Genomic DNA, 7,500 nt, shown 5'->3' on the forward strand with positions numbered 1-7,500 from the left:
TGAAGTTCATTGAAAGTTGTTTTGCCATTTTTTTTTCAATTGAAAGGAACTTTATCAAAGAGTTGTCAATGGATCAATATAAATCCAGGTTATTGTCAAGCTTTTCTCCACAGGGTACAGAAAAGCTAGTTTTAAATTTGTGCGCTATTAAGAATGAAAATAACACTGAAAAAATGCGAAATCTGGTATACATGAGTTACTTTGAAGAGGCAGTGTCCGAAGTAAATGTAGAAAATGAATCCATTTTTATTAGATGAAGTCAGAGCAGTGAGTAAACAGTTCTGCTGTGACAATGGATGAGATTTATCCAGAAATGCTGAAGAAACTGAATAGTGTTAAAGTGTGGTGGTTACATGCCATTTTGAAACTATATTGAAAGCTCGACCACTACCTTTGAATTTGCAGTCTGGGTTAGTAATCCCAGTTTTCAAAAAGGTGGACATCAGACCAGATGTATCATAATCATTAGCCTCCCTTGGAAGGTATGTGCCAGGAAATTGGAAAAGTAACTTTGTACAGTGCTTAAGCCTCTGATTTAGTTGAAGCAATGTGTATTTTGTCCAAGCCAGCTACTGTGGTTCAGCTGTCTGTCTTTGGATAGTTACTGCAGGAGTTAAGGGACAGTTGAACACTGGAAAAATCCATCCATCCATCCATCCATAACCCCCTTTTCCCATTTTTGCACACAGTGTCATGGTGTCACTGCAACAGTGATAATCATCTAGAGCCATGGTTTACATCACTGGATGGCTAGCCTTCCCATTGTTGTTCTTCCATACCACACACTTTACACACTCATACCTTTGGCCAATTTAGAGTGTCCAATCCACCTACTGCCTATCTTTGTAATGTGGGAGGAAACCGGAGCATGAAGAGGAAACCCATGCAGACACAGAGAAGGCATGCAAACTCCACACAGAAGGCACTACAAACAAGAATCGAAGTAGGGTACCTCTTGCTGTGAGGCACCAATGCTATACACTGGGCCAGTGTGGTCATTACTTATTGGCTTCATGCACATAGTGAGCAGTATGGACCAGAGCTCTCTCTTGTGTTGAAAGAGTTCATCAATATTATCTACATGTCCTTGCAGACTACTACTTTTGGAAAAAGAGGTCATCTAGTCTAAATTATACCTGCAGAGTGATAATTCCTGACTGTAACTTAGATGAGTTCATCCAGAATCTATTCAATATGTGCTGTATTACATATGGCACCAGAATAACCATGCTGGTTGATAAAGTATTGAATGAGCATTCCAGTTCATAGTCATATTCCTCTTCCACGACCATAAAATAACTGTTGTAAAGTGTAAACTAAATAAATTATAAGAACATTTGCAGTTAACGACAGTGAGCCTGAACCTTTATATGGTCCGCAGACTGTATACAGGTTAAGGAAAGATGAAGGACTGAATGCATTTTTATTGCAACAATGTTGTGGTCTGGTGTATATAAGTTCTGTAGAAATTTCCTTATTGAGTATATCTGCTGACTGTAGTCAGGTAGGAATGTTGGCGATTCATGACATAGGTACACAAGTCTGAAGCTATTAGCTATTACTTAATGGTAGTCATATAAAATCAGCAGTATGAGAGAAGCAAAGCAGTTTTATGAGTAGAAATAATATATTATTTTCCTGTGTGCGTCATCCAATCCTGCCCCCTTGTTTGTCTTCAGCCCATGCAGTTCCCTTTCACCGAGGAGTACCCAGCACAGAGGTGAAAGCCAGTGGGAGGGGGACATCACACAGTCATAAGCATCAGCTGATGCAGGCTATAAGAGAGCCTATAATATCCTTTACCAACACTGCTTAGTGGCTGCTGTGAGGTTTCCCATAACAGTCAGATATTACTCAAACACACATGTACTCATATTAATAATGGCTAACATCACTGTCTTGATATTAAGTCCAGGTCATATGGTCTTTTGCTTTCATTATCTGCAAGCCTTGGGATGCTGGTGTCAGAGAGATAGTCTAGCACTATTCCCACACTACCAGGATGGGAGACTTAGCATCAGCCATTGCCATCCTCCCCTACCTGGTTTCTCCAGCACCTCAACCACTATTCAAGCTCAAGTCACCTGAGTCAAGTCAGGGCTTTGTCGAGCTATGTCATGAAACTGAGAATGAGAAGAAAAAATATTGCTTTCATTCTGTATGTGACATTGTCGGGATTGGCCTTAAGCCAAACAGACATATTTGACCAGTTAGGGCCCTGTTCCCTGTGGGGACTCCGCAACAGGCTATGACATGGTCATTATTTATTTTATTGCCCAAACATTTGCCTAAGAGATATTATAGTAAAGTGCAAACCATTTTCCTAGTTTTAGTCTTGCTCCCGTAGTAGTTATAAGTTTCATTAGTGCAATGCACAACATTTCCCATCATACATTGCACTAGTGACTACTCCAGTAGCAGAATAAGTAACTATATCTTCATGACTCTGTTGTGGCTCCCAGTGTTAGCTGCTCATATTCTCATAGTAAATCAGTTACTATTGCTGAGTAGTAAAAAGAGATGTCCTTCAATTCATATGCTACAGTATTCATAACATTAGGGAGTCCGCCTCTGGCTGACTTGTACGTCCAGCCAATATCCAGAAGTCTTCATGCTACTGTAAGGTACATGCTATGTTGCACAACATAATATGTGTGTTGGCCATAGAGAGAGACATTAGGTATATAGCTGACATCAGCATGCACCTACTCCAGAACTTTTCTGCCACCTGTCCAGTTGCCTGATCCAGACATTCGCTCACGAGAACTATTGTGTTCCAGTGACCAGATAAGCACCTTTTGGGGTTTTTCTTCTTAAAATTTTTGCTAATGCTTGTTTGTTTTGAGTTCATGTCAGCTAGAAAGGGCAAGTGTCAGTGTGGAAGGCAGATTCCACATAAAGATGCCCATGAACTTTGCCTCTTTTGTCTAGGCCCAGATCATGACCACACAGAGTGCATTATTTGCAAGCCCTTTGTCCATAAGACCCTCAGGAGTCGGCTAGTCTCTTTAAAATTATACTTAGAAAACCAGCCCCTTAAGCACCTAGCATGTGAGATGGATGTAACGTTGGGCCATTCGAATGAGCCTGTACTGAATAAGGCCAAAATATTGCATCCTGAATCTTCCAGTTGTTTCTCCAGAGGCCAGAGTAGGCCTGGAGACCATGCCAGAGGTGGTGGATGTACCTTCGGTAGGTACCACATTGGAAGTCACGAAGGAGTCCACTGGCACATCTGTGAGGGAAGGGCAGGCATCCAATCAGGGTGATAAGAGGAACCCAGGCTCATTATATCCGAAGGTCCTTGAGGCATCACACAAATCCCAGTGCAGGAGGACGTGCTGTCCGATACCATCAAATGAAGGTCAACACCCGGTCCTCCCACTTTTCACCATATGGAGGGCCCTAAAAAAGAAGTCTAAAAGTAAACATGTCTCCTGCTACACCTCAGAAAACCTCTGATTGGCAGGCCTTTTCTCAAAACCTTTTTAATGCCTTTATGGCCCTTCACCAATCTTCTCCTTCTTCTGTTCCCCTGCAGCCCTTTTCTCCTTCCACAACCTTCAAAATGACAGCTGCTGACACTTCTTCAGAGGAGTATTCCTCTGGAGTGGAGTCCTTAGCCCACTCTACCCAGTTGGCTCCCCCCTTATGGTATACCTCCCCAGCAGAGGAATCTAATAGTACAGATTCCCCTGGGGAGGACATTTCCTTTGGAGAGACTATACTCACAATGAAAGATTTTTTTCAAGTGGGACTGCACAAAAGTTTCAAACATTCAGAAGAGGTACTATTACCTCCTGCAGATGGATTCTCCATCTCCATCTGCTATCCCTCCAGTCCTGTCTGCCTTTCTGGATGTTTTCTTGGCTGCCTTCAAATGTCCAGACTCTCAGCCTCCTGCTCCCAGTCATTCAAACAGTTTCTACAAGGTACCTGAGGACTCTGCCTTCTTTTTCAAGGCTCCTGGTGCTGATCAGGCTATCATTTCTATTTCTATGGATAAGGCTTTAAAATTGCTATCATCCTCTTCCTTCTTGCCCTCTGATAAGGTCATGGAACGTTTGGGAAAGAAGGTTTACATGTCTGCCACTTTGGCCTTCCATGCTATAAATTATCAGACCCACATGACAAAGTACTCCCTGGCCCTTCTGGCTGATGCAGGTAAATTTTTGGCAGACATTCCAGATTCCCCAGCAAAATCTAAATTAGAAGCTATTCTTAATTCTTCTGCAACAGTGACTAGGCACTCCATCAAGTGCAGTTATGATGCTGCTAATGCCTTCACAAGGGCAGCTGCCACTGGGTCGGTCCTTAGAAGATACTCTTGGCTTAGGCTACAACCTCTGCCTGAAGACTTCGAGGCCAAATTGCTGGATGCACCCTTGGATAACAAAGCCTTGTTTGTGAGTTCAGAAGCAGAACTCTTCAAGTTGCTTCAGGAGAAAGGAAAAGCGTTACAGGACCTTAAACATATTCTTGTATCTCCAGTTCCACTGTTTCAAAGGAATTACCCAGTTAAGACTGCATTTATAGGAAAGTCATCCCTGTCTTCTTCTTCTAAAAGTAAGAGGGGACCTAGAAAACCAGCCTCTTCAAAGTCTGCTACTACTAGCCCTGATCCAAAACAGTCCTTTCAGTCCCAACCTAAGTCAGGTAGTCTGTAACTACCAGTCACTAGGGCCATCCACTCCCTTGTCTCTTCATTTCAGCCTGTCTCTTGCTGCTTGGAAGCTGATTATTCAGGACTCTTGGGTCCTTCCCATAATAAAAACAGGGTATTTCATGGTTTGGGGAAAAATTCCCTAATTCAGAGGGATTCCACCAACTCCCACAGATCATTTGAGCTTCTTTCTTCAGGTCATCACATACCTGATCTCTCAGGGGACTATCCAAGAAGTTGCCACTTCCCAAAAAGGAAAATTATTTTACTCCAGGATGTTCCTGGTCCGCAGCTGGGATGGCCCTTGGAGACCCATGCTGGACCTTTCCCATTTAACACCTCTCTCAAAGTCCCTTCTGTCCGTATGTTAACTTGACCTTCCCTTCTCCCTTTAATCCTTCCCCAGGCATTCATGGAGTCTCTAGACATAAAAGGTACCCATCTTCATATTCCTATCCACCCAATGTTTTTACGGTTTTATGTTGCTTCCTCGCATTTTCAGTTTTGTGTTTTGCCCTTTGGTCTCTCCATGGCACCAAAAGTTTTCACAAAATGTTTGGGTCCTGTCATAGCATTCTGAAAAATGCAGGGAATTCAAATCTTCCCTTACCTAAACAACCTTCTGATTCAGGCACAGTCCCCAGACCTTCTACAGGAACACCTTTCCTTCACTATTGTCTTTCTACAGAATTTAGGATGCACTTTAAACTTCCATAAGTCTTCTCTCACCCCTTTGCAGGATCAGTTTCCTGGGATGCAGGATACAAACAGACAAAATGTTAGTCTCTCTTCCCATACTGAAGGTCTTGCTCCTGACTTCCTATTCTTAGAGCATCCTTCCTCTTCATTCACAGCCAGGGACTTCCTCCGTCTCTTAAGGTACATAGCATCCATTATCCCCATGATACCCTTAGTAAAACTATACATGAGGAAGTTGCAATGGTATCTAAGAACTGTATGGATGTAATACTCACATCCTTTAGAGTTTCTGATCTCTGATCCCACTCCTACCTTGTATGAAAAGGGAACTGGAATGGTGGATCCTACAGTTAAACAAAAACCCTGGTCTAGCTCTACAACCACCTCTTCCTGCTCTAGCGTTATTCACAAACACTTCGAACAAAGTTTGGGCTGCAACTCTTCAAGCCTGGAGGGTCAGAGATGTTTGGTCTCCCTAACAGGCACAAGAACAAATCAGTGTAAAGGAGATGAGGACACTTATTTTTGCATTGCAAATCTTCAAAAACAACCTAGTACCAGGGGTACTGAGGTGGTTCACAGACAACACCACAGATCTTTGGTACATGAACAAGCAGGGGGGAACAAAGTCTTACATTCTATGTAGGCTAGGCCTACTCACCTGAGAACTGGCCTTACAAAACCAAATCACTCTTCCAGTGGCCTATCTCCCCTCAGCCCAGAATACAGTGGCAGATTCTTTAAGCAGGTTGATTACCCAATCCCATGAATGAATGTTGCACAGGGATGCATTTCTGGAAATAATCCATTGTTGGGGTATGCCTCCCCCATAAACAGACAACTTCCAAAATTTTTTGCCAGGGTCCCACATCCCCTGGTCTGGAAGGTGGATTCTCTATCTTTCTTCTGGAAGGGGATGTTTCTGTATGCATTCCCCCTTGCCTCTTCTACAAAAGGTCCTACTGAAGATTCAGCAGGATCAATCAAAAATCTTGTTGGTGAATCCCTTTTGGCCAAGGCAGCACTGGTTCCCCCTTCTCCTGCACCTACCAGGGGTGATCTTCACAAGTTACCCCACAGGATGGATCTACTCATACAGGACAAGGGGATCTTAATACATCCACAACTGTCAACCCTGCACCTGACCTTGTGGGTAATAGGGTTTTAATCCCTTATAGACACCTCTTTTCAGAGGACCTGCTACAAGTTCTGCTAGAGGCCAGAAAACCTGAAAGTAGGAAATCCTACATTTCCAAATGGAAAAGGTTTTCCATCTGGTGCCACAAACAGGACCTACAACCACTGTCAGTTGATGTTCCAGTGGTCTTGTCCTATCTGTGTGAATTGATGAGGGCTTGGTTGTCCTACCCTCGGTGAAGGGTCACCTTTCAGCCATCTTTGCTTGTCTGCCTATGTCTCCACTTTTGGCCTCTAGGTTAGAGGTAAAACTTTTCCTTAAAGGCATCCTTCATATCAGACCACCAAGGAAACCAATACCTCCTCCTTGGGATCTCAATTTTGTGCTGGAGAAACTTACACTGGGACTTTTTGAATCAGCAACCTCCTCTCCTCTGCAGCATTGCACCTGGAAAATGGTTTTGTTAGTGGCCATTACCTCTTCTAGAAGGGCTTCAGAGTTACAGGCCCTGATGTCCAATCTCCCTTCACTGTCTTTCATAGAGATAGGGTTTCCCTGTGCATTAACCCTGCCTTTATGCTCAAAGTGGTAAATGAGTTATCCCTTAATCAGTCCATTAACCTTCCTACCTTTTTTCCTTCCCTTCAGTGTCCCAGTGAGAGAATATTCCACACTTTGGCTCGTCATAGGCAGCTCGGATATTACCATGGCAAAATCAAGCCTTTTCATAAGACTGACCATCTATTTGTCTCTTACCACCCAAGAGCTCTGGGTCAATCAGTTTCCAAGCAAACTATTTCCAACTGGATTTCTAAAGCTATTTCCTCTTGTTATTTATCTAATGGTACGACCCTTTCATCCCCAGTGAAAGCTCATTCTGCTAGAGTGGTTTCTTCCTCAGGGGACATTCTTTAAAGGTTTGGACATTGGCTGTATACTAAAGGCAGCTACATGGTCCTCTGTCCATACTTTCACTAAACACTACAAGCTTGACACCATC

At 43.2% G+C, this 7,500-nt stretch overlaps 1 protein-coding gene across 4 annotated transcripts in view; it reads right to left on the reverse strand.

Moving 5' to 3' along the window:
* Positions 1 to 7,500, reverse strand: part of INSC (INSC spindle orientation adaptor protein) — a 1,312,382-nt gene that overhangs the window by 35,830 nt on the left and 1,269,052 nt on the right. The gene's annotated exons all lie outside the window — the stretch shown is intronic.

Source organism: Protopterus annectens, chromosome 9.part0 (assembly GCF_019279795.1).
Source record: "Protopterus annectens isolate FY-2018-M chromosome 9.part0, PAN1.0, whole genome shotgun sequence".
NCBI lineage: Eukaryota > Metazoa > Chordata > Ceratodontiformes > Protopteridae > Protopterus > Protopterus annectens.